The sequence below is a fragment of the Callospermophilus lateralis genome, chromosome 12 (assembly GCF_048772815.1).
Source record: "Callospermophilus lateralis isolate mCalLat2 chromosome 12, mCalLat2.hap1, whole genome shotgun sequence".
NCBI lineage: Eukaryota > Metazoa > Chordata > Mammalia > Rodentia > Sciuridae > Callospermophilus > Callospermophilus lateralis.
Genome location: NC_135316.1, coordinates 48,116,495 through 48,121,829, shown reverse-complemented (window position 1 = coordinate 48,121,829; position 5,335 = coordinate 48,116,495). Strand labels below are relative to the sequence as shown.

The 5,335-nt window shown below is 33.5% G+C and overlaps 1 pseudogene; it reads left to right on the top strand.

The window, feature by feature from the left end:
* The first annotated feature begins 361 nt into the window (after positions 1–361).
* LOC143411666 (Golgi apparatus membrane protein TVP23 homolog B pseudogene) lies at positions 362–971 on the top strand (annotated as a pseudogene).
* The last annotated feature ends 4,364 nt before the right edge of the window (positions 972–5,335 follow it).

Below are 5,335 nucleotides of genomic sequence, written 5' to 3'. Positions count from 1 at the left end.
CACAGGATAAAAGTCCTTCTCCAAATTTCTCTTCTATAAACATTTAACAGTGCTTTTATTTTGCTTTTCAAAAAAAAAAAAAAACCATCTAGGTTTTGTTCACTCTTCTTTTTTATCATTTTGGAATAACCAGTCATTTTATTTGGCAGAAAATTATTCTTTTCTGAAGAAAATGCATCTCTACGCTTTTTCTTATCAAAATACACCTTACTTTCCTTGGATACCTTTCCAGTAATTTTATGCATATATATTAATTAGAATTGTTAATCCTAGTGGGGACAAAGCAGTGTAAGTTGCAGACCAGACCTGAGGGCTGCTGCATTGATGTGGCTGCAGGAAGTGGGGCTGGCACAGGGCCGCCATGTTGCTGAAAGACAGTAATGATGACACCAAAGACGTTTCATTGTTGATGCAGGAGAGACAACTAATAGAACAAGAAAATCCAAAATCAGACATGCAGTGGCATTATTTTTCCAATTGTTCTTCCAAGTCAGTGCCATTATACTCTATCTTCTTTGTGAATTTCTCAGCAGCAGCTTTATAGCCTGTATGGTGACACTCATCTTGTTGTTGTCATGTGAGTTTTGGGTAGTAAAGAATGTCACAGGTAGACTGATGGTTGGCCTTGGTGATGGAATCATATTGATAAGGATAGAAAGAGTCATTGAGTGTTTGAGTCCAGAGAGGCAACTCCTCAGGAAAATAAAACTGTTTCAAAGGCTGAATCAAGTATCTTTTGGTTAGGACTGATTGCCTGTCCCATTCTGTGGGTGATATTTGCTTTTAGTGCTCTCTACTTCTTCAGAGTGAAGTGGTTGGCTGTGGTTATCATGGGTGTGGTGCTACATGGTGTCAACCTATATGGTTACATCAGGTGCAAAGTGGACAGCCGGAAGAATCAAACCAGCATGGCCTTATATCTTGGAAAGCAGTTTTTAAAACAAAACACCAAAGATGATCAGACCACTTGAATAGAGAGAAAGCTTATGAATTCTGTGACACTGGGGAATGGCCAAAGAAATTACTGATTGATGAACTGTTCAGAGTTCAGTCCATTTGCAAACAGGAGTGTTAGTTTTTTGTTTTGGGGGGTTTTTTTTCCACTTAAAAACTTAGTATAAAAACTTTTCTTTTTTTTTTTTAATTTTCTTTCTTTAGTAGTTGGGGATTGGAAGTATGGTGTCACTAGAAACATTGTCAGAATTTAGTTTATGGTGTACATAATATGTATGTGTATAGTAAGGTATCAGTATATCCCAAATTAATGTGTTCATTTAAAAATGTTACAGAGATGTTTGCATTTTGATCCATAGCATGTAGAATATTCTTAGTCTATCTCAAAGGTCTGTGTGTTTACATACTATTTCTGTAGGTTATTTTAAGAAATAAGTTGATTACAGTTGGCTTGTATATGAGTTAGAAAAGTTAGAAAAAATGTTAATTTTTAATATACTTCATGTTGAAGTTGCTTATCTTAGACATGCACAAGTGAAAACCAAATCCAGGCTGGTAGTGTTAACTTGTTTTTTAAATTTCCTTTTATTTTTATACTGCAGCAAATAATTTACTTAAGTCTTAATTAATATAAATGGAATCCTCAGTATATGTTTAAGTGAAACCAAAGGATTGCTGTTATGCTATTTATTTCATGGAAAGGATAGGTAGATTTTATTTTGGAACTCCTGGAAACTCTTCAGTGTTCCTTGTGCTAATAAAATTTTATCTTTTATTACTAAATAATTATTATTCTTATGTCATAGTAAAAATAATCATTTAAATACTTGGCATATTAAATGCCTAAAAACATTTTATTGTTTTAATCTATTTTTTCTTGCTATAATGGGTATACTGTAAATCATACATTCATATTAATGATATTTCTTAAGTAAGGCAATATGTACCTGCAAACTAAACCAATCTACAAAGTATTGTAGGCATCTAAATTCTGTTGTAGGCACTATAAACATTGCTGGAGTCTTTTAATCAGAAGTCCATGTTGTGAAAGTATTTGTACATCGTTAAAATATTTTAAAAGATGTTTTGTTTCAGTCAAATAATTATGTTTTTTTGGAGGGACAAAAAAAAGAATTCTTAATTCTTAATACTCTCCAGTGAAAACTAAGACATAGACAGTTGTGAACTACCAGCATTCTGTAATTGAGTAAATTCATAAATACACCATTTAATAATTTCTAGAAGTGTATGTTTCCTCAAGAAATAATTTTTCATTTGGTGCAGTACATTTATTTACCAATATACCCAAATAACTTACTTCCTCTAAAATAAGAAGCCAAAAGGAGATAAACTTAAATTTATGTTCAACTAATGTTTCTGAATTATGTCTTATTCAGAAATTATCTGGTTTTGAAGGCATATCTATCATTTAATTTAATTTATTATAGCTTTAAAGTTTCAAATTTTCAGAAAGATTTTTGGAACGCTCATATTTTATAAAATATAATTATTTTTGAAAAGTTCATTTATAAACTGTTATCCCATTTACATTTATTTAATTCATTTGTTCAAAACAATTATGCTTGAATTGCTCATGAAAGTTTCATGAGACATTAGACAAAGCTAGTCATTATCTTTAGTTATTTTTCTTGTTGACAAATTGAGCAAGTATCAAAAATATTATGGAAGAAAAAAACTTAAAAAGATAAACATGATTCCATTCTCTATTTTTTTAACTACCATGCTCAGTAGGGATCAAGCAATTCATTTTTACTATACACTTTGCTCTGAGGTAAGACTTGTATTCTTGTAATCTTAAATGTCTAAAGGACATAGACAAGCTTATTTGATCAGTAAGCTTGGTAGAAAAAAAATTATATGTCTGCACTATGTTTAAATCTGACAATTCTGAACATACTCCTATTTTTATTTTACATACAATCTTTTTTTTTAATTAATTTTTATTGTAGGTTGTTCAAAACATTACATAGTTCCTTATATATCATATTTCACACTTTGATTCAAGTGGGATATGAGCTCCCATTTTTACCCCATATACAGATTGCAGAATCACTTCAGTTGCACAACCATTGATTTACATATTGCCATTCTGGAGTCTGTTGTATTCTGCTGCCTTTCTTATCCTCTACTATCCCACCTCCCCCCTCCCCTCCCCTCTTCTCTCTCTACCCCCTCTACTGTAATTCATTTCTCCCCCTTATATTTTCCCTCCTTTCCCCTCACTTCCTCTTGTACATACAATCTTAAACCTAACTTTATTTATGAAAAATCATCCCAGATCATGTGAATGGAAAAAAATCTGTGGGTTAGTTTGTATATTTCTGACAGTTTGAGGAACACTTAATTTATTTAAATGCTCATTTATCTCTGAGTCTATTTTAATAGGAATCTTTTAAAGATATTATAAATTAATTTGATAATATCATCAGGAGGCAGAGGAATATCAAGTATACATAACATCAACACTTATGTACATACATAAAAATATCCAGGCAGTTGCAAGATACTATAGCATTCATTTAAAAATTCCAGCCATAGTCATAGAAAGATGTCCCTCCTTTGTATTAGTCAACTTTAAGACACTACAACAAAATACTCAAGGCAACTAACACTAAAGAGAAAGGGTTTATTTAGCTCACAGTTTAGGAGGTTCAAAGGTATGGTACCTTCAACAGCTCAGTTCTTGTAAAGGTAGTGGCAGGAAGCAACTGTAGGAGCAAAAGATCACATCTTGAGCCAGAAATGGAGAGAACATACTAAATTTGGGTCCCCTGGTCTCCTTTAAGGGTATACCTCTGATCACTTAAGAACTTCACACTAGGTTGATCTCTTAAATGTCCACAGCATTTCCTAATGTCACCACCCTGGGGACTCAGTCTTTTCATTCAGACCTTTGAGGGATACTTTTGAAAATCATGGGATCCTTCATCTGATATTTTTCCAGTTGACTCCATTTCCTCAGAAAAATAAACCATATAGATTCTTGTATAATTCCCATGCTCATGTTTAACACGAAACTTTGTATATCATCACCATTTTCAATAACATTTAATATAAATTTATGGAATGATAAAATGACTAAACTATCTTTTTCATCTGTGGGTCTCCATCATTTATAAAAATCCTACTCTTAGACATGTTGTGTATTTGACAATGTGTTTTAGTAATAAGTACATGCAAAAAAAAATTAGAGCTAGAAGGAAATTAGAGGTTTCTAATTCAACTGCCTCATTTTAAGGTCAGTCATATAGTCAGTGAGTCTTACAGAGATTCAAAGGCTTTTTTTTAATGTTACCTACCAGTTTATCTTCTTTGTGCTACTCCTTTCCTTTTCAAAGATATCTTGGAAACATTCTGTATAGTCAGTATTTGTTTACTTTTCCCCACAATTAGTTCCAATATATATCTTCTGTACAATAAAGCCAAAACCATATGTTCTGCTGTATGTAATTTATAGACTCACCTAGGCAACTAGCCCAAGCTGGGAGCATTGCACATGTGTAGGCTGAATAACAGCCCCCAAAGGTATTCAGGTTATAAAACCCAGAGCCTGTGAATATTACTTACATGGCAAAAGAAACTTTGTGGATACAATTAGATATCTCAAGATGGGAAGATTATCTTGGATTGATCAGAGTGATCCCTGTATGTAGTCAAAAGTTCTGTAGTCAGATTTACCTTGACAAGAAGTTTTAGAGGAGGAAAAGGTTATTTGGGGCTAATGATTTTGGAGGTTCAGTCCATGGTCAGGCAACTCCATTGCTCCAGGTCTGAGGAAAGGTAGAACATCATGGCAGGAAGGTACAATAGAGGAAAACTTCTCAGCTTGTAGTATTCAGGAAACAGAGGGGCAGAAGAAACCAGGGACAGTCCAAGGCCACACCCCAAGTGACTTCCTTTCTCTAGCCACACCCTACCTATCTATAGTTATCACCCAGGAGTCCACTCAGATATCAATGGATTAATCCAACAAATGGATTGATCTACTGATGATGTCAGAGCCATAATCATTGTCTAAAACCCTCCTCTGAATCTTGCTACATTGGGACCATGCATTCAACACATGAGCTTTTTGGGTGAGACATTTTATATCCAAACCATAACACAAGTATGAGCAAGGAAAAGAGAGATTTAATGCCAAAGAGGCAATGTGAGGACTAAAAAAAAGGTACACTGCTGGCTTTGAAGATGAAAGAAGAGGACAGGGGCCAAGAAATGTGAGCAATGCAGCTCCAGAAAAGTGAAAAAGAAAAAAAAATGGATTTTCCTATTGCTACTAGAAGGATGTTTTTAATTTTTTATTTTGGTTCGATGACACTGATTTTCAACTTCTGACCTCCAAAACTGCAAAAGAGTAAAT